This window comes from Notothenia rossii, assembly GCF_949606895.1.
Source record: "Notothenia rossii genome assembly, chromosome: 8".
Lineage (NCBI taxonomy): Eukaryota > Metazoa > Chordata > Actinopteri > Perciformes > Nototheniidae > Notothenia > Notothenia rossii.
In genome coordinates this window covers 52,141,308-52,163,748 of record NC_136906.1, presented here as the reverse complement: position 1 = coordinate 52,163,748, position 22,441 = coordinate 52,141,308, and the positions used below count along the sequence as shown (strand labels likewise).

The 22,441-nt window shown below is 39.2% G+C and overlaps 1 protein-coding gene across 9 annotated transcripts in view; it reads right to left on the bottom strand.

Moving 5' to 3' along the window:
- The window catches only part of LOC307016871 (leucine-rich repeat and fibronectin type-III domain-containing protein 2-like), a 321,008-nt gene that overhangs the window by 105,020 nt on the left and 193,547 nt on the right, over positions 1 to 22,441 (bottom strand). The window contains exon 5 of one of the 9 annotated variants that reach the window (XM_079646220.1): positions 14,519 to 15,336. The exons of the other annotated variants lie outside the window; for them this stretch is intronic. The gene's annotated coding sequence lies outside the window, so the exon portion shown is untranslated. The remainder of the gene's footprint in view (positions 1 to 14,518; positions 15,337 to 22,441) is intronic. 9 annotated transcript variants of the gene reach the window in all.

Here is a 22,441-nt window from a genome sequence, read left to right as displayed (position 1 = left end):
AGCTTCTCCTCCTTGTCTCCGTTAGCGCGTCCGTTAGCTCGTCCGTTAGCTCGTCCGTTAGCTTCTCCTCCTTGTCTCCGTTAGCTCATCCGTTAGCTCGTCCGTTAGCTTCTCCTCTTTGTCTCCGTTAGCTTGTCCGTCAGCTCGTCCGTTAGCTCGTCCGTTAGCTCGTCTCCTGCTCCCTCAGCAGCCGTGGCCCCTGGTCAGTTCCAGGCCTAGCCACCCCCAGCCGCGGTTCCTCTCCTTGGTCCCTCTTCTTTCCTCTCGTCATTGTCACCTCCTTACTTGGTCAAATCCCACTTCTGACACCAATTGTGAGACTGACCGTTGAGCGGCCCGACCAAGCAAGGAGGCAGAGGCAGAACGCCCCAAAATATAACCCGACGTGGGCATTTATTAAAACAATATGCACAAAGTTCACACACAGCCTCAATCCTGCTGCTGCTGTTCACGTGAGCCCAGCCTGCAGCCACCAGGATCTCACACCCAACAAGAAACAGCACTTAAAAACACAGACTAACAAGACACAGGTGAGGGGGGAGCAATTAGACACAGGTGAGGGGGGAGGAGCAAACACAGGGCACCAGGTGATATGTAATGCAGCCAAACCGTGTATTACAATGCCGTTATGTGATGACTTTCAAAGAGAAAAGCAAGAACACTCGGAATAAAGTATTATTTTATTTTTAAAAAACGTTTTCAGATTTCACATCAAATAAACACCAAATCCCAGCATGCATTTTGGCTAAACCATCCAATCTTGGGTAATCGCTCAAAATGCCTACGTCTGTTTCCGGTTATTTTTATTTTGAAATTCAGTTCCTGACGATTCCAGTTTTGGATAGTCTGGCGCGGTTTCGTTCCATTTCAAACAGCTGTTTGACACTCAGCGTAACCTTGGCGCACTGCCACTCCAACATCCAATCCCAGAGCTTGAAGATTAATCACGGGGACTGTAGTCCTAAACGATAGCTGGGGATTATGGGTAGTGTAGTGTCATTCTAAACTCAGAAATGTTTTTCGGATTTGATATGCCATTACCACCATATCCCTACATGCATTGCGGCTAAAACATCCAATCAGCGAGCTTAAACCATAGCTGAAGATCTTGGGTAATCAGTTCAGTGGCTGGGTATCTATGTCTGTTTCCGGTTATTTTTATTTTGAAATTCAGTTCCTGACAGATGCCAAAAAAGCCAGAGATTATGGAATTAATCAAATAAATAAAAACAAGGATAATTGTGTGTTATTGAGAAAAGAATAACAAATTAGAAGGAAAAAAAGATTTTAAAAAATACAGATTTCAGTATTCTGAGGCTCTGAGCCCCATTTATTTTCCTCACAGACGATAAAAAAAGTCAGACATTATACGATTTAAAATAAAAACAATAATCGTGGCTTGATATTGAGTAAGAACATGTTTTTATGAACCCCACAGCTTCCGGTGTTCCAAGACCCGAACGGACAAAAATACGTGCTGCAGGCACGAAACATAGGCTACTACCAATAGAAATACATTGCTTTTAAAATCGTTTTGTTTGACACGAAAAAAAGGGGAAAATTGTGTTGGTGAACACGAATCAATAGATTAAATGTTGTGACTATAAAACGAAAGGCAGTGAGACCGGGTTGTTTATGTATATGTATAGTATATGACTAGTGATAATGACATATTGCATTGTGAGGAGAATCTAATTAAAGATATCCACATGTATGTTAGGGTGAGGGTGAACCCTAACTATATTTGATATGATTTTTTTATATCTTTATTTATCTCTAGTGTAAGCCTATTATACATTTAAATTATGGACATATTTAGTTCAGCCCCCTCAAAGATATTTAAATTGTATTGTCTTTAAAGGTCTTCTACAATCGACTAGCAGGACTACAAATATGTGTGTCTTCTTAAAGCAACTCGAAAGCAACAACCATTGCTTGCTAAATGTCTGAGGATTATCTTGAATTAAAGTTATTCTGACTAGTCAAAAGGAATATCAATAAATATGATATCTTCCATATCCAAAAAAACACAAGATGGCGACGGCCAAATGCCACACATAAGACATGCACCTCTCATTGCGTTTATGATAAAGATACAACAATGATTTGCTCCTAGATCTTCAAAAGGTGTGACAACAAATACAATCCTCAGATGTGTTGCTAGATGGTTTCCTGTTCAGGTCTTCAGGCATGGCAGCATTGCTAAATCATCTGCTGAACAATCATCCACCAGTTTAAAGAAGTACAGGTACTCCAAATATGAACGTCAGGGAGATAACACAAAAAACGTAAAACACATTAGGTTCAATTTCATATTATTGCTTTTCACTAACCTAATGTGACATTTACATAAAACATTTAATGAGAGTCAACGATTCAGTTTTTCTCAGTTAAAAAAACGAAATGACATGTTCCTTATTCTTCTTCAGCCCCACTGCTTTTACAAAACAACTTCTGACCTTGGCTTTAAGCTAGTTATCAGCTCAACTGTGTTCAAACTGTGTCTCTTTGACCCTGCTGACCGAGCTTTCAATGAAACACACACACACTGCACCCACTCAGAGCCCTGAAGAGTGAAGGAGCATTTTGGATTCTGAACGCAGAAAGCTAACACGCACACACAAACTCATATTTTCATAGCTTCAAGCGGCACCCTCATCCGGTTGAATCACATGCTAATTATAAATATTTAGTTCAATGCGTAACATCCCGTTGTTTTGTAACGGCTGTCCTAACCAATCTAAATATGACATCCCACAGCCTCAGTATTCAACAGACTGTAAAATGCTCTGACTTATTAACTTTTCAAAGCTAACAGGCATAAAGAGAGCAGTGTTAGCGATTTAGCGCAGCCTGACAAACCCCACGTTGCCTGTGTGTGTGTGTGTGTGTGTGTGTGTGTGTGTGTGTGTGTGTGTGTGTGTGTGTGTGTGTGTGTGTGGTGTGTGTGTGTGTGTGTGTGTGTGTGTGTGTGTGTGTGTGTGTGTGTGTGTGTGTGTGTGTGTGTGTGTGTGTGTGTGTGTGTGTGTGTTGAAGTATTATTTGTATTATTTGAAGGATTAAAGTAAGGTGTTATGGCAGGAAAGTTCAATCTGGTATATTCATTTTAATGTCACCTTATATAGAATGTGTGTTAAAGTTGTGATTTCTGCATTTAGTGACTTCTGCCTAGCAGATACCAAGAAGAGGCCCATAGGGTCTCTCTGTTAATTATCAATAGTCCTTGCAATTAACAGGGGAATTCCCAGATACATTTTCAGATATAAGGCAGTTAAAGTCTTGTAGAATTAATGATTTATCTCCTACATACCCCAAAAGAGGCCTTGAGAATTGAGTCAAACAGTTACCGAGGTCATAGTCCTTTGTTCTCATTTTTAAATGTTTTCATTCCAGAGAGCTGACTTTGGGGTGAAGGGAAGTTCAGGGAAGCCATAGCCACAAGAACAATTAACTTATGTTGGTTGACTGATTCGGTGACTGTCATGGGACGATGGCGTTTGGATATTTACGAATCTGGCTTTCATAGAGAAAAACAGGTGACTGTTGTGTGATAAGATACATGATAGGATGTGTGTGTGTGTTGAAGATGTTTAGGGGGAATGAGTATGTGTCCTGTCAAAGAGTCCTTTGTCATGACTCCAAATCATTGATTGGGGGATCTGCCTAGGGGCAGAGGGACAAACACACACACACACGCGCACAGAAGCTAGACCCTCCAGAAAAACGTGGGCAAAAATCCTTGATTATGCGGGCTAAATTCCTTGATTATGCGGGCTAAAATCCTTGATTATGCGATTAAACATGCAGGGTTTTTATGTGATTTTATGCGGTGAAATTGCGGGAAGTTGCGAAATATGCGGAAAGTTGCGAAATATGCTAAATATGCAACCCAGTCTCACGGCATTTCGTGTTCACCAACACGATTTTTAATCTCTTGATTCATGTTTACCAACACGATTTCCCCCTTTTTTTCGTGTTGCACAGCACGATTTTAAAAGCAATGTATTTATATTGGTAGTCTCACGACATTACGTGTTATAGGAAGACCGGAAGCTGTGTGGTTCATAAAAGCATGTTCTTACTCAATATCAAGCCACAATTATTGCTTTTATTTTAAATCGTATAATTTCAGACTTTTTTTGCCGTCTGTGAGGAAAATAAATGGGGCTGAGAGCCTCAGAATACTGAAATCTGTATATATGTAAATCTTTTTTTCCTTCTAATTTGTTATTCTTTTCAAAATAACACACTGTTATTTACTCACCAATAAGACACAATTATCCTTGTTTTTATTTATTTGTTTGATTCCATAATCTCTGTTTTTTTTGGCGTCCGTCAGGAACTGAATTTCAAAATAAAAATAACCGGAAACAGATGTACGCATTCCGAGTTCAGGATGGCCGAAGACACTACACTACCCATAATCCCCAGCTATCGTTTAGGACTACAGTCCCCGTGATTAATCTTCAAGCTTTGGGATTAGATGTTGGAATGGCAGTGCGCCAAGGTTACGCCGAGCGTCAAACAGCGGTTTGAAATGGAACGAAACCACGCCAGACTATCCAAAACTGGGATCGAACGCCCCCCCAGGACTACACATGCTATGGGACGTCTCTACTGAACGTTTTCGTTTTTCCCACAATTAGAAGTTGCCAGTATTAAACACATTGGTGTTATCAAATGTAAAACATATAATTAATAAATGGGTGAAAATCGCTTGTGTCCATAATGCGCAGCATTAATATATACCCACATGACAGCTCATTGTTACTTTGTAATTCTACTCCACTACAATTCAGAGGTTAACCTGGTATTTTTACTCCACTACATTTATTTGAGTTACTTTGCAGATTCTGATTAATGATGTGAAATATAAACAACCCTTAAAGCAGACTTTAGTTACACCTGAGTAAAATTCAGGGAAGGTGATTGTCAAGTGCCAACAATCAGGAGAGATATTTGATAGTTGGTGCTTGAGAAGACTAAACATTTATCTGCAATTGACATGAATGGAAACAAGTAATAAAGTATATTCATTACTCGTTATTCTCTACTAATAGTTAATTAAAGACTGTATAATGACTATTTTGCACATCCCTTTCAAGATTTCAAGATTTTCAAAGGTTTATTGACATATCATAATACACAACTGTGTATGCAATGAATGAAAAACTTGGGTCACAGGTTCCTCAACAGCGCATTACAAGACATCTATCAATATGTGTGTACCACCATGGTACCACCACCATTAAACTGTCATATTCTGCACATTTCTTATACTATCTACATACATAAGAGTATAATTCATATGTATGATATCAGTTAAAATAAGTGCTTCAACATAGTCAACATTGCAAGAAAGCAATATATTAGACGTTAAGTACTTTGTCAGGCTTAATATTTATCTGTAAATACCCCCAAAGCTTTTTTCTTATTTAAAAGAAGACCTTAATCTAAAGTATTATTTAATGTTTGAATAAAGGTTAATTCGTTTTTCTGTTTTGCACATCCTCATATTAATATCTTTGTACATCCAGCACTAAACTGTTTTATTGTAGAGATCACTAACAGTATCTTCCTGATTTTTTATATTCTATATTTCTATCACAGACCTTCTACTTTCCCCCTTTGAAAGTATGTACTCTTAATATTTTTAATCAAATATAACACATAAAAACAATAATTCAATAACATGCTTTAACCAGTAGGCGGTGCACACAAGGTGCACACAGCCATAATAACTTTTTATTATTAGTGTAGGACACTTATGTATGTACAACATCTGAAGATGTGTAGCTTTATTCATGCTTTCACATAATTTTACAGCATATTGCTATACTATTTCAGACTCAGTATTTACATTCTTATATTGAAAGAAAATCAGTAATATCTTTAAAAACTACTACTAGTCCTTTTATATCAGCTGTGCACCGTTATGGTGTAAATATAACCTATCTACTAATTGGATCATCTGTAAAAGTCAGCCGAATTAGTGTTGATACTGCAAGGAGACGAAAGAAAAGTTGAAGATGTTGTTTAATTGTTGATATATATATGATCCACGTCAAGTCTTCAGTTTCGGCGGCATTTCTTCCAGTTTTTCCAAAGGTCTTCTCATCAGGGCTCTATAAATAAAGAACTACAGCAGATCTGTAATATTTAATGCAGCCGAACCGTGTATTACAATGCCGTTATGTGATGACTTTCAAAGAGAAAAGCAAGAACACACGGAATTAAGTATTATTTTATTCTTTTAAAATGTTTTCCGGATTTCATATAATATAAACACCAAATCCCAGCATGCATTGCGGCTAAAACATCCAATCGGCGAGCTTAAACCATAGCTGAGGATCTTGGGTAATCTCTCGAAATGCCTACGTCTGTTTCCGGTTATTTTTATTTTGAAATTCAGTTCCTGACGGACGCCAAAAAAGCCAGAGATTATGGAATTAAACAAATAAATGAAAACAAGGATAATTGTGTGTTAATGGTGAGTAAATAACAGTGTGTTATTTTGAAAAGAATAACAACTTGGAAGGAAAAAAAGTTTTACAAATATACAGATTTCAGTATCCTGAGGCTCTCAGCCCCATTTATTTTCCTCACAGACGGCAACAAAAGTCCGAAATTATACGATTTAAAATAGAAGCAATAATTTTGGCTTGATACTGAGTAAGAACATGCTTTTACGAACCACACAGCTTCCGGTCTTCCTATAACACGTAATGCCGTGAGACTACCAATAGAAATACATTGCTTTTAAAATCGTGCTGTGCAACATGAAAAAAAAGGGGGAAATCGTGTTGGTGAACACGAATGAATAGATTAAAAATCGTGTTGGTGAACACGAAATGCCATGAGACTGGGTTGAAATATGCAGGGAAAAAGAAAAACAATTTTTTAAAATATTGGGCTGTCTTATTTATTCTCTCACACACAACCTGCCACTAACGTTAAACCCCTTTACTATTCAATTAAACACATTCAATGTTTATTTATTGTAAAAGCAATTGGGCTATTTTAATCTCACACACCTCCCCACCTGTGTATAAATGTTGTGATCATTTTGAAGATGGGCGCTCTTGTTTTTGACTTGCTGTTCCTGAGACGTGTCTCACACGGTGGTAGAACCTGAGCCCGGAGTACTCTGCAGAGTGCTTCGTGATTAGGTGATTGGGTGATGTATTGTATGTTTCTACCATTAAAGCAGATTATTGTTTAACCCTTATCCTGGTGCTTTGACTTTTCCTTCTTTTAAAACAAACTCATAGAGGAACGCGCCTCAACAGTGTGTGTGTGTGTTTGTGTGTGTGTGTGTGTGTGTGTGTGTGTGTGTGTGTGTGTGTGTGTGTGTGTGTGTGTGTACACATGGCAGTGTTAAGTCGGACGCTGGTATGACGCCGTGCAGACACACACAGTGTTTCCATATGGTGGTCTCCTCAGAGGGAGAACAGATCTGCTGCCCTCCCAGAATGCGTCTGCGATCCGCTCCACTGGCTCCTGGGCCGCTCAACACATCAGCCCATTATACAGATTCTGTGCATTTATATTCATGTCATGAATTCAGCTATAACAGCAAGACAGAGTACGATGTTTTGATGCTGTACCGAAAATCCTTAAAAAGAGGCATTTCCTTTGCTGAAGAGGACGCGCTGACCTTATTGGAAAGACTCTTATGGGTGGGGGGTTCTAAGGGGATACAACATTCTACCAATCTGAGGGTCAGTGGGTTGATCCCTAGCTGCAGCAGTCCACATGTTAAACATGCATTTCCAAACATTTGGTCTACCTATGCTGTGCTGTATTATCTCTTCGATTTTTACACAGCATCTATTGCACGTCTGTCCGTCCTGGGAAAGGGATCCCTCCTCTGTTGCTCTCCCTGAGGTTTCTCCCATGTTCCCCTTTAAACTGTAGGGGTTTCTCTGGAAGTTTTTCCTTGTACGATGTGAGGGTCTAAGGACAGAGGGTGTCGTATTGTCATACTGATATTCTGTACAAACTGTGAAGTCCACTGAGACAAATGTAACATTTGTGATATTGGGCTATATAAATAAACATTGATTGATTGATTGATTGATTGATTGATTGATTGATTGATTGATGTTAAAGTGTTCTTGGGCAAAATACTTTATCACAAAAGAATCCCGTAGGCATGCCTGTGGTATCAAAGTGTATGTCAATCACTGCAGATGGAACATAGCAAACTGCTATAATCTGGCACAAAGCATCTTATCTCTTTGAGATTTTGGTTCTTTTTGCACATGGTCCCTGACAACTAAACTAATAAAGTCATTGCTGTGTAAAGAGCGTCAGCTCATAGACATGTAATGTTATGTTGGATAATGTACAGCGAGCTGGTCATTCTTTTTTCAATAATGACCCGCCTCGCTGCACCTTATCCCACTTATTATACGGCCACATTTTACACAAACTAACGATTTGGCTCGCAATAATAATTGAAATTATTTGATTGATTCGAAAAATATCCTATTGCTCACGCTACGAAAAAAAGACTCTGTTCCAAGGCAAACCAACAGATGGAACTGTGGCAACAGCAACGTCATTTAAAATGATAAAATGAACGGCAGCACTGATCGAGGTTTACTGTAACTTTTTACAGTTCCTTTTCCAGTAACAAGTCCTTAAACAATGCAGAGCAGCGAATACCGTGTTCCTGTTACTTTTTACTTCCTGTCTGTCTTCTTCTGTTGATTTATTTGACATCCAACCCTCTGTCTTTTAACCTCTTTCCTTCTGTCCATTGATCTTACTTAGCAATGGTGATGTTATACTTAGCAGCGGTGTGTTATCGACTATTTATTTATAACCTCTGAAATTGACTAATCAAAATAGAGTATTCAACTTCTCCGTGTAATAAGATACGCTAACTTACTTTCCACACAATTCTAAAGCCAGGCTTGGGGAGTAACGGATTACTTGTAACAGTATTACATATTCAGGATACAGGAAAAGGTAACTGTATTACCCTTTCAGTTACATTAATACATGCATTTCAAATAAAAAAACAATATATTATAGATAGAGGTTCTGCATGAATTTTCTTTTCTTTTAATTTAGACAATTAGTTTTTGTAAATGTATATATTTTTCTATGTACAGTATAGCTGGGCCCCTGATGGGAAACACAGAAATACTGTATTTTCACGAGTTTCATTCATTTATCAAATTAAGACAGCATTTGTAAACTACTATTCTGTAGGAAAAGTCTATAATAAGAGACATTTTTTATACGACATATCTTGGTTTCTTCTTTTCTAGGGTTACATTGTTCTGTTTTATTACATTACTGAATAGTGTGGTACTTAGATAAGGTTACTGATTACATTTGTTTACATACAGGGGCGGACTGGGGGGAAAAAGTGGCCCAGGGATTAATTGACAGACAAGCCCACTTAATGCGCGGCATGTATCGGCCGACCGGCGACGAAAGTATGTTACTTACTGTAACAAAAAAACCTATGCATTTTATGTTATTTTGGACAATTATTCATATAGTAATCACATTACCTGAGCCCTTGAGTTGCCTAGAGCAAAATAGTTACAGCATATATTTAGTGATTTTAATGTTAACAGATCATTGATGCAATAACATTTGGACCCAATTTGCCTGACTAGATACATGGAATAAAACATCGGCGAGACAATTGAACAGGGGGTGTGGGCAGGTGGTGGAACTCACCTCCTCTAGGGGGGTCCGGGGGCAAGCTCCTCCGGGAAGATTTTTTTTTAAATGTTGAAGTTAAATGCATCAATCTGGTGCACTTTGAGAGCAAAATTAGGGACTAAATCTATGGCAGTCAGTAGGGGCTTGGACTGTGAGCTGTAGGGTCGCCGGTTCAAGTCCCCGACCAGACCTACATTTGGAGTGTGGACTTCTACTTGGAGAGGTTGAACAAGGCACTGGACATCCCCCTTCCCCCCTCACTCCCATTGCTCCCCGGGCGCTGTACAATAGCTGCCCACTGCTCCTAGTACTAGACTCCTGGTACTAGGATGGGTTAAAAGCAGAGAACACATTTCACTCTGTGTGCTGTGTGCTCTGCATGTGTGACCATTAAAGAGGGTTTCATCCCTCCCAATTCTTCTTTTTCTTCTTCAACACCCATATAAAACAGAACTGTAAACAGATTTACTTTTTCTTTCAACATTTATTTGAACAGCAAGTGGAGGCAAAAGTGACTGCACCTAAAACAATAAACCTGCTAGCTAACTAGCCTAAACTCAGTAACAGAATGTGGGCAACACGCTCTTCTCCACAGCCGTGCGACCTCTGAGCCAGACGTCACTTCCCCCTTTTCTATCCTACGGGTACAGCCGTACAGCCACTCCCCCTGAACCCTGTTTCCCTGCCAACCCCCCCCCCCCCCCCCTCCCCTATGCAAGCCCCCCCCTCTGAACACAGGGCTCGCTACAATACTGTATACTGTATACACAAACTACAAAAACGCCTTTACGCTTTGGAGCTTTTTTATCCATCTGTAAGCAACTGCCAGCTAGGTCTCTCAGTCACTCACTCCTGATCGTTCACTGCGCAGTGACAGCTGCTACGGGCCTGATGTGTGAAATTGAAACTGATAGATAGAACAAAGGTAGCCTATCAAAACGGCCCAGCCCAGCCCGGCCCAGTGGGCCACACCCCACTGGGCTGGGCCGGAACACTTACAAATGTGGGCCGGTAGGATTTAGGTAAGCAAAAAAAAAAGGGAGTGGCCGGAACACTTACAAATGTGGGCTGGTAGGATTTAGGCAAAAATAATACTATATTACTAATACTCATGCTGTCAGCAGAATGTTCTGCCTCTTACTTCTACAGCCGTTATTCTACAAGAGCATTCATAAACTTATATATTGTTTCATAAACAAACTAGGAAAGAGGGGATCATGACCTTTCATCGACAGAAGCTCAGCGGCAAACAAAACAAACCAGAACAACATCAGATTGGAATTCACAATAGGAATTATTAAAAGAATGAAAACAGTGTTTGTGTTAACAAGAGCATCTCAGCAGAACAGTGATGAGTAATGGCTCCCACTCGGCCTTCAATGAAAACACTTCTTATCTTAGCAACCAGCCTTTCTTTACTCTGGAGCACAGCTTGTTTCAAACTCAGCCATTGTTAGCAGTATGAGATGAATTTTAGAATTGAAAAGTGATTGAGCAAGAAATTAAACATTATTTTAATTGGGCGGATGGTTATAATTAGGTCTTACTGTGTACAAATCACTGATCAGGCTGAAACACCCTTGCGGATTATTTGCTTACGCCTATTATTTATCCTCATCTTGTGTAATTAAATGTTTTACACTGTGCTAAGGCACAGTGTAAAACATTTCAATGAGAAACACATATGGAGGATTAATAATCTAGTTAAAACCAGCATATGTTTAACTAGTGTGCGGTTAAGATTACACAGCAGCTTCCAAATCTAATTAAAGCTAATGAGTTAAATATGACTGAAAGTGGATCATCGCTTGTAGCCCCGCGTGTCACAATGAGCAAGGCTTATTCCATATTTGAAATGTATTGGGTACAGGTTATCTTATTTTTTATAATTTATACATTAATGGTCCAATAACATACTTTACTGTATATTGAATAATTTTTGCCTTTCACATGTTGATAATGCCAACGCAGGCCCTGACCAATTTGCTGCCCTAGGCAAGATTTTAACTGGCGCCCCCGATGGGTTGATGCACCCTTAGCATTCACCTATACTGCCTATGCCAAGGGCCGGCCCTGTGCCAACGTTATGTCCAAATGGTTTAACAAAAAAAGAACAGAGCTAGATGTCACACATTTGATTTCCATCCACCGGAAAAACTGAAACGTTGACTATACTATTGAGTTTAACCTAATATTTGTTATGTAAACTTAATATTATTGCTTTCAATTAACCTTATACTGTTATATGAAATCGGTGACAAAATAGATTTCACCAAAGTCAACGTTTCAGTTTTTTCATTGATTTAACTGCCAAACAACCAAATACTATCCGTGATTGTGTTTTATTTTCCTATAATCATGACATGACTACAGCAACATTTTATTATTAATAGTTCAATCGTTTTTGCATGCAGGTGCTGAAAATAGATAGCCACAAGTTGGGCAAATGGGTTGCAATATTTGCCTGTTAGTTGAAACGACATCTACTTTAGTTAAAAGTAAGCAAAAGTGTGTTTCATCTAAGAATTTTCTTCTAGACCAATCCACTAAAAGCAGGAAGTCAACAAACTAACAGGCTGTTGGTAAAGAGGATTTTAAGGAGATGATATTCACACCTTCCCTGTTCTCTGATAATTGAAATGTTTACGATGGATGATGTTGGTGTGAAACAACACATTTGTGTTTCTATCCTCAGAATTATTACCGATTAACCTTGGCCAAGCACTCATTCTGATATTACACTGATATTAATATCCTCACAGCACACTGACTGAAGGCAAGGCAAGGCAAGTTTATTTATATAGCACTTTTCTGTACGCGACAATTCAAAGTGCTTTACAAAACAAATTAAAATACTTTTTAGGAATAAATACATTAAAAACACATTATACAATTTGACAACAGACATTACAAAGAAAAGATAATAAAATAATAAAAATAAACACCACAGGTATACAATACATGTTTAAAAAAAAAACTTAGTTCGAATATGAGCATCTCAATTAAAAGCAGCCAAAGAGATATGTTTTTAGTCTCGATTTAAAAATAGTGTTTCTGCGGACTTGCATGGTTTGGGTAGTTTATTCCAGAGTGTCGGGGCATAATAGCTAAATGCTGCCTCTCCATGTTTTGTTTTTACTCTCGGAACCGATAGCAGACCCGTCCCAGAAGACCTGAGGCACCTTGATGGCTCGTAATTATGCAGGAGTTCAACAATATACTTTGGTCCTAAACCATGGAATGATTTAAAAACTAGCAATATACTTTAAAATCAATTCTTTGGCCGACTGGAAGCCAATGTAGAGATTTCAGAACCGGACTGATGTGATCCACTCTTTTGGTGTTAGTGAGGACTCGTGCAGCAGCGTTCTGGATCAGCTGCCGTTTTCTGATGGATTTTTTTGTCAGCCCTGTGAATACACTATTGCAGAAGTCGAGTCTACTTAAAATAAAATCATGGACAAGCTTTTCTAAGTCCTGTTGTGAAATTAGTTTTTGAATCCTCTATATATTCTTCAGGTGATAATAAGCAGACCTAATGACTGTTGTAATGATGCTGTTGAAATTCAGGTCTGAGTCCATAACTACACCTAGATTTCTGGCTTTATTAGTGGTTTTGTAGTCTGCTGACTGAAGCTCTCCGATTACTTTCAATTGGTCCTTCTTTGCTCCAAAAACAATGATCTCAGTTTTTTGTTTGTTCAGTTGGAGAAAGTTCTGAGTCATCCAGTCAGTGATGTGCTCAATGCACTTGCTCAGTGTTCTAATCGGAGAACAGTCTCCTGGTGTGATTTTAAAATAAATCTGGGTGTCTTCTGCATAGATGTGATAACTTAGATCGCTCTTTTTAATAATTTCAGCCAGAGGTAGCATATAAATATTAAAAAGCAAAGGTCCTAAGATGGAGACTTGAGGAACCCCGCATGACATATTTGTCAAAGTTGATGTGTAGTTGCCTATTGAGACAAAGTTTTTTATGTCCTTTAAGTAGGCACTAAACCAGTTTAGAGCTGTTCCTGAAACTCCCACCCAGTTTTCTAGACGGTCTAGCAATATGTTGTGGTCAACAGTGTCAAATGCAGCGCTGAGATCTAATAATACTAAAACTGATATTCTGCCTCTGTCTGTGTTTAAATGAATGTCATTTAAGACTGAAAGCTCTGTTATCTCTGTTATAGTAAGGTCGAATGTGTTGATGAAGGTTTAATATGATCGATCTTGTGATCAGTGAAATGAAACATGTTAGCTGTGGCTGTTGGTTGGAATGTCCTTCCTCAATTGGCTGGACTCTCTCACAAAGAGCTTTCTTCGCACATCAACTGGCCGTCAAAATTGCATTCAAATTTGCAGCCAAGAAACAAAGTGTGAGCTCTATCAAAGATATTCTCCATCAACAGCAGCATCTGATCACAAACCAACAAACCCATTCACCATTTGCAAATTCTGTGGCTTTAATACGGTTTCTGTTATTTGAATACCATTAAAGAGGGGGTGTTCCCTTTCCTGTAGTGTGTTCTATAGCAGGTTTGTGTGCATGTAAATGGTCTGCAAATGCTACCATATCAAAGTTCCATTAGAATCATTGCATGTTTCCTTTATTATTTTAAAATAATAAAGACAAATGATATACATCCCTCTTTTATAGAATTACATTTATATATATATATATATATATATATATATATATATATATATATATATATATATATATATATATATATATATATATATATATTAAAGGGGGTGGGGAAATGAACAGAATATTCAACTTTTGGTTATCTATTGAAAGATCAGATTTATCTTTCCTATATCAGGGGGTGGACACATTTACCCCTAGATTCCACCGGGTCCGTCTGCGGCGCGTTACGGCTGCACCGCGGTTTTGGTCCGGCCTCCTCCGGCGTCATACCCTACCGGGTGCGTTTCAGAAGCATTTCAGAAGTGGAACGTCTTGCCTGCCGGATCGCAGTTTTTGTTGATTTGGGCATATTTCCTGGACAGGCTACTTCGTACAGACAAAGTTAATAATAATTGTAATGGTCCAGTTATAAACGACATTAATCAAAGATGTGTTGCTGTATTTTAGTGGTAAAAAAATGCATTCATCATCATAATTATTCTATATATATAATTTACACAGTGCCTGTAAACCGGAGGAGAACGCTGGCATTTCTCCTCCGACTTCAAAGACTACGGAGGGATAGGGTCTGCAAAATTAGTTTGTGTGTGTGTGTATATATATGCTAATCTATATATGCTCCGAACGTTCCACCTCCTGCCTGCCCGACATTACCTTACGGCTGCGTCGCGTCGAAAAATAGACTTCAATCCTATTTCGAGCCGAGCCCAGCGGCGAGACGCTTCTGGGACGCTTCTGAGCCGTAACGCGGCGCGTCTGGTGGAATAGCACGCATTGACTAGAGTGGCCGCGATCCTTGCGGACGCTGCGGCGTGGCCGTAATGCGGCCGTAACACGCCGCAGAAGGACCCGGTGGAATCTAGGGGTTAGGCGGACAGTTAAAGAAACATTGCATTGCATTTGGAATGTTGTTAGTAGGGTCTTTCAGTCCGTTAATCAAATACATCAACTTAAGGAAACAATCCATGATGCTTATCTGTTGGCAGGTATTTGGCTCACAGGTCTGCAGACTATACAGGGTGCAAACAAACAGAAATTACAAAAATGTAAGATTTCTAAATTTTTTGAAAATGTTAAGGAAATGTTCCAACACAAATGTCAAACTCTTTTTTATGGAATGACATGCACGACTCAGCCCTTCACCCTTATCTATTTCATATCGTACCTTAATAAATGCTTGCCACGGGCGGCGCCAGGCAGTAGCTTGGAGTTGCTACAGCAACACCAACATTTGGCCTAGCAACTGCTAAGCAACCCCAACAAATGTATTTTTTTTAAAAATATATACGTATGTGAAATTCACAATTTGAAAAATGATCGATTCGAAAATGATATGCTACAGTACATTACAAGTTCTTCTGGGTGTTTCATTCAAGCTCGGCTCTGCGTGTCTGGCACGAGCGCACGAGTGAGCGAGCGAGAGCGAGAGAGAGAGAGAGAGAGAGAGCACCGGTACCGGAGATTGTTGGCATCTGCTTAGCTAGCTGCGCTAACGGATATTAGAAGCTGTTTATACAACAATGTGAAGGGAAAGTCCTCTCCTGTCAGATAACATCAGCTCAGTGAGCTAAAGGACTCGTTAACTTTAGTCTAAGTTATCTCAGTGGGCCTCAAACTGTTTGATCACCATTTATGTAAGTAAGTATTTCCAAGGCACACCTTTATATGATCATTATAGTTATAAAACAATAAGAGAACAAATGAAAGACAGGTATGAAATACTATGACAGTAAAACAAGAATACAGTTTAAAAGGGGAGTGATTAGTCAAATATCAATAAAGAAAAAGTAAATCTGTTTCATATGGGTGTTGAGAGATGTATCCATAGATCTCTTAATGTTGCTCTCAAAGTGCACAAGATTGATGCTTTTAACTTCAATAAGTCAAATTAAATCTTCCCGGGGGAGCATGCCCCCAGACCCCCCTAGAGGAGGTTAGGTCCACCTCCAACTTGTAAAGAATAGCACTTTACCCCTGCTTACACCTATATGTCCTGAGCTGATTATCGAGCCTTCATTGTAACAGTCGCGGGTGTAGCTACTGTGTATGTGCGTGTGGGGAGTGTTGCAGTAGAACATTCCACCGTAGCGCCCGGTACATTAATGGGACACCCTGCATGTTTGAGCAACCTCTATGAAACGTCAAGCTACCCCACAGCACCCCCAAAATAAAATATCTGGCGCCGCCCATGATGCTTGCACAAGGTCTTGGTTATTCTAAGCATTTATAGGCCTACAGTATTTGTAGGTAAGTAGATGGTCGAGAGGAGAAAAACATCACAAAATACAAAAAGCCAAAGGTTAGACATTATTTGAATCCACAGGCTGGCATTCATTAGAAAAGACCTTGGAAACAAGGTCAAAGGATGGAGGCTGGAGGCAGAGGATGAGGGGGCGGAGCACATTTATGAGAGCCAATTAGAGAATGCAGGAGAGTACGATTCAGTGGGCACCAGGAGCCGGAGCTATTAGACAGTTTGTGGTCTTATCGCAGGATGTTGAGTTAATATTTTTTGAGGCGAGGTGAGGAATCGCTCTATCAGCCCATTACAGGGACATTAAGTGCTTTTTATTAATTTAAACCGAGCAATTTAGACCAATTTATTTAATTTATACCAGTTAACATCCTCTGAAACTTGGAAGTACGTCTGCTATTCAGTAGGCCTATACAGGGGACACTTGAATTACTAAATCATTAAGGAGCACATGGAACTGAGCAAACTAGGTATTGTGGATTGGAGTGCAGTTCAGTGTTTGTGTTTATAGAACACATTTACCTTTTAACACTAGAACCGCCAACGGGTACATTTTACCCACAGCTGTTTTGTGATTGTATGTAGATTTTTTTCAATAAAATATTGAAGTCTCCCAGTCCGTGACTTTTCCTGAAAGGGTGTTATGTAGCACCCTCTGTTGTTAAAAATGGTCAATATGAAGTCAGATTGAAAAAATAATCGCCAAATAAATTTCCATTTATACCTATATCCTCCAGCGGGTAATATTTACCTCATAGAAAATGCAGCGTTAACATGACATGTTGCTATAGCAACATCTTTTGTCTACTGCGGTTCCTTATAGATAGAGAGATAGATTGAGAGAGAGAGAGAGAGATAGATAGATAGATTGATAGACAGATGGATAGATAGATTGATAGAGAGATAGAGAGATTTGTACCTAAACAAAACACAAGTCTAACACCAAGCGTTTAAATCCGCACTCTTAGCGATGTTTTATACTTCATGCTATCTGCACAAACTATATCATATGAAAAGCTGAGTCCACAGATTCTATTGGTCTAAGTTTCATCCCTGTGCGATCAAAACTCACTGTTCTTGTATGATACATAAAAGAACATTGTACCTTGCAAATCAATAGCGGGTACATTTGACCCGCTGGCGGTTTTAGGTATACAGCAACCTCTGGCGGTTCTAGTGTTAAATAAAAAGCTTAGATCAGATATCTGGTAACAGGACCAGTCTTATTGTCACTGCTTATTCCAGGGAGTGGACAGATTAAAAGAAAAATGATTTACGTAACAAATGTGAAATGTGCAGTAAGGAGTTCCTGTCTATTGAATGATTTGTTACATAATTTAAAAATGCTTTTTCATCAAAGGGGTTGTCTTCAGCTACACACGGAGTCTAACATTGTATTGTATTTTATTGCAGTAGCATTTTCAAATCTAAAGAGGCCCTCTCATATGTTTTGGTGTTTTCCTTTCCTGTAGTTTGTTCTATAGGTCGCATGTAAATGGTCTGCAAAATCACAAAGTTCCCTCCAGAAGGAGCTTCTTTGTACAGGCTGAGGGGGCGGGGGTGGCACATCTGTTAGCGGTTGACCAATCACAACAGAGTCAGCCAGCTAACCAATCATAGCAGACTGGGCTCTGGTTTCAGACAGGGGGTGAAAAGAGGTGCTGCAGCACAGGCAGTATGAGAACAATAAAGAGCTTTTTGAACATTAAAGCATGGAGACATGTCACAGGAGAGACACTACATACAAATATAAACCTATATAATATAAAGGAAACAAATTCCACAGTGATCAGATTTGTTATCAGGATTTTGTTTTTTTGTAACTTCACTTTCATTCCTACACTGAGAAAACTGAAATGTTGACTTCAATTGAATGTATTTTGTCAACACATTTCACAAGGTTAGCATTGACTTTGATCTGCGAGAGCTGCGATTGCTAAAGCCCCTCTGATTCTGCGGCAGCATGAAGGCTGACAGCCGTAATACCACCTGACAAACCCAATCAGCTTATCAGTGAAGCAAACAATGCATCAGCAGTGTCCGCGCAGCTCAGATTTGCTTGTCACTCGTCTCACTGTTGAACAGGTATGAAAGGTGACAAGCCAGCTTAATATAAAGCAGGTCATACAAAACAGTGTTCAACACTACATGGGTTTTTAAAGGCTGATCGCAAACTCAATGTTATTTTACCCAAGCTGTCATTTATTTGGTGCGCCCACTGAATGTTTATTCACGTCAAAAAAAGGCTATGCAAAAAATCCAGTCGGAGAAACAAGTGATTTAATATTTGTCGATGCTTTGATTATTGTTTGACAAAAATATCTGTCACCTTGAGCAGGCATGAGCTTCAATAAAAAGAGTAAATCATTCAGAAAGCATAATTCAAAGGCGAGGCAATCTGTGAATATAGTGTCACATTTCTCTTGATTGTCTCGTTAGGAGACATTTCATTTATTAAACCCTGAGTGACGAGGTTCAAATAAAACAAATGAACGTGAATGAATGAATAATGAAAGTAAATGACGAGTAAAACGGCAATTGTGTTTTTACACTGCAGGCGAGAAAAGGTACAGTGGACTGTTTCACAAAATGCGAGGAGTGGATAGAAAAATAAAATTATTTACTATTAAATTATCACAAAATATTTTTTTCAAAAGAAAAGCAATACGTATATCCTACATGGGTTCTATAGGATTGGAAATGTATCTGTAATTCAGGAGAGACATTGCTTGTTGTAACATCTTAAAAATGCTTTGTTAAATTAAGATTGAAAAAGACGGAGACGTTTTTTTGAGTATCGACAGGGGTTGAAATACAGTAAAGCACAGTAACTGCAATACGTGATAGTGTCGTTTGAACAGTCATATATAGTGGTATTATATTCAGCCACATTTTAATATTTCCTTTATACATTTGCAAACTAAAAAGTCTATTAATGTTTTTGACTGCTACCCACTGTGGACCCAATGGTCTGCAAAGGCTCAAATACCACACTTTCCTTCAGAGGGACTTTTTTTCTACATGACGGTGGGACATATCTAAGCGGTTGACCAATCACAACAGAGCCGGCCAGCTAACCAATCAGAGCAGACTGGGCTCTGGTTTCAGACAGAGGGTGAAAAGAGGTGCTGCAGCACAAGCAGTATGAGAAAAATAAAGAGCTTGTTGAACATTAAAGCATGGAGACACGTCACAGGAGAGACACTACATACTGATATGAAACTGAACATTAGCATAGTAAGTCCACTTTGATATGTTAGCCTATTGTATTTGTCTTTTATTTCTGTCTCCTCGCTGTAAGAATGTACATTTCCCCACTGTTTGATGAATAAAGCATTTATGATTCAGATTTTCCCTCATTGCAGAACAATATTGATAAAATTGGTCTGTGAATGATATTGACTGAGTGAGTTGGTGAGAGCAAGATAAACTCTGCTCTTTCAGTCCTGAATGAGAGATAAATGAACTGAAAGGTAGCCTGTAGCCAGTGGAGCTGCTCGTAAGAGGATAGAACTCAATACTGGGAAGGTGTGCCAAAGATTGTGGCACTCGGCGTGGTGTGTTAAAATCCTCACATTATCCGTGAAACATAATCAGAAGGATTCCAGTCTGAAAACGCTCTGAATTTCACAGGCAATTCTCACATTGATCCACTCAGCAGCTGCAGCAGCTGCTGCTGTAGCTCTTTAGGGATAAGAGAACCTGAATGTGACTGAAGAAACACATGAAATCCTGTCTGTAGGAAATTCCATTGCCCTGTGAGACAAATGCAGCTCTCTACACTGAACCCCTCCACCCGGTGGGTTTTAAACTCCACTGGAGCAACCGTTTTATAATCTGGCAGAGCCAACCCAGACTTGTAAAAGCATGTAATAACTACGTTGGTCCTGTTTTTTCCAATTGATTTATAATGGCCAGTGACCATGTCATGTGATCGTCAACTTTCCCGTCGTGAAAAAAAAAAACATGGCGGAAACCCGACTTTTACTGGAAAATCGGAAATTGTATGATAGGATTGGCCATTATAATGTTTTTTGATTACATTTCTACCGATAAGTGTATGATTTACTTTCAGAAACCAGAGCAGTGTGGTGAGACAAAATAGCTTTAGCCTTTAATATAGTGACCGTTAAGTTATCCTTTGCATCTGAGAGCTCATGTAAAGACTGATAAAGTGGTTTTCATGGACATTCGTTGAAGCAGATATGTAATAAATAAATCAAATGTTCCCAGTAGCCCCAAAATGAATGGTGAAAAAATGTTAGAAATCTTGAGGAGAGCAACAGAGGAGGATCCCTCTCCAATGACTGGCAGACGTGTAATAGATGTTCTGGGTAAAGATTAAACAAGTGAACACATTTACAACATAGACAACCTAAATGATGAATACAAAAATGAATAAGCATAAAGAAGATGGATCCAGGTGGATGTTAACGATTTTCCGGGTGTATCCAAAAATAAAAAGGTAGGACTCATATTTTTTTCTGAATCATTTCAGGTTATGTGCAGCTAACAAAAGTCTGCCTGCAGGCCTGCACTCAGGACAATTCCGGTGTAGGCTGAACTCTCAGGACACCTGGGTTGCGTTCCGATAATCCAAAAATCAGCTCCTAAATTCTAACCCTATCTCCTATTCCTTGACCTCTGAGTGAAACGTCACGGGGTTAAGGGATAGTGGATAGGAGAATTCAAAAGGACTTAGGAGAAGAGACTGCGGTACTTTAGAGAATCCGAATGCACTTTCACTATCTGACGTGTTTATGATGCGCCAGCGGACGTCATTGTGTGCGTCTGCTGCTGTGGTGAAACTATGGAAACTACAGTGTTCTATACAGCGGACTACAACATGGATGTTTAATAAGAACGAGGGACTACTGTAAACTCATCTAGAGACTCTGCACCGTGCTCTGATGCTGTTGTTTTATGCTTTATGAACGTGAACAGCAGAGAAACATATTCTTCATGACCAAAGTTGGAATTGAAATAAAAATGGAAAGTGAAATTTATGCTCGTCACCCTCTCCCTCCGGTCCACATTAATACAAATGATCCCAATACTTATGATTGTATGAAAATATCTTAAAATCAATATAAATGTATTTATTATAAACGTTAGTCCTTAACACCTATCACTGTGTACATCACCATTCAAACATCTTTTAAAAGTTGAACAAACCCCACACAGCTCACTGAAATGTTGACTTTATTTGATCATTTCAGTAAAAACTTTCATATTTCGTTCATATTTCACGTTCATATTTCACGTTCATATTTCTCTTTTTGATTATAATACTGATGAGCGTTCAAAACAAAGCACTTTGGCAAGTTACCACATACATTTTAAAAAGCTTAATAAGCACAGTAACTTTCATGATATAATTTCTCCGTCATAATCGTTTGTTTCCGTGAACGGCCGACTGTTGTGTGACGCAAATGCTGCGGCTGCAAGGCATTGTGGGGCAGCATTTTCTCCCTTCCTTTCGGTAGGGAGGGTCAGTGGTTCCTAAGCTAAAGGAGGTTATAAAGGAAGTTTGAAACCTCCTTTCCTTTCATTTGGAGAATCGGAACGGCACTTATCATGGCTGCCACTGACGTACTTCCGGGTCATTTCACGTGGTTAGGAAGGTTCTTAAGCTAAATGGACTATTGTAATGCAACCCTGCACTGTCAGTACAGGAAGTGACGATTCTGACGAACACGTTTTTTCCCCGCCCCCCAAAAGACTCGTTTGATGGAAGTTTACAAATCACAATGGAGAGACTCATCACGGAGGTGATGAGTCTGCCCATCGTGCACTTTGGGTCTGCCTTGGTCAAGCCCTTTTGACCCCCCCAGCCTGGTTCTCGTAAAAGTCGACTTTTT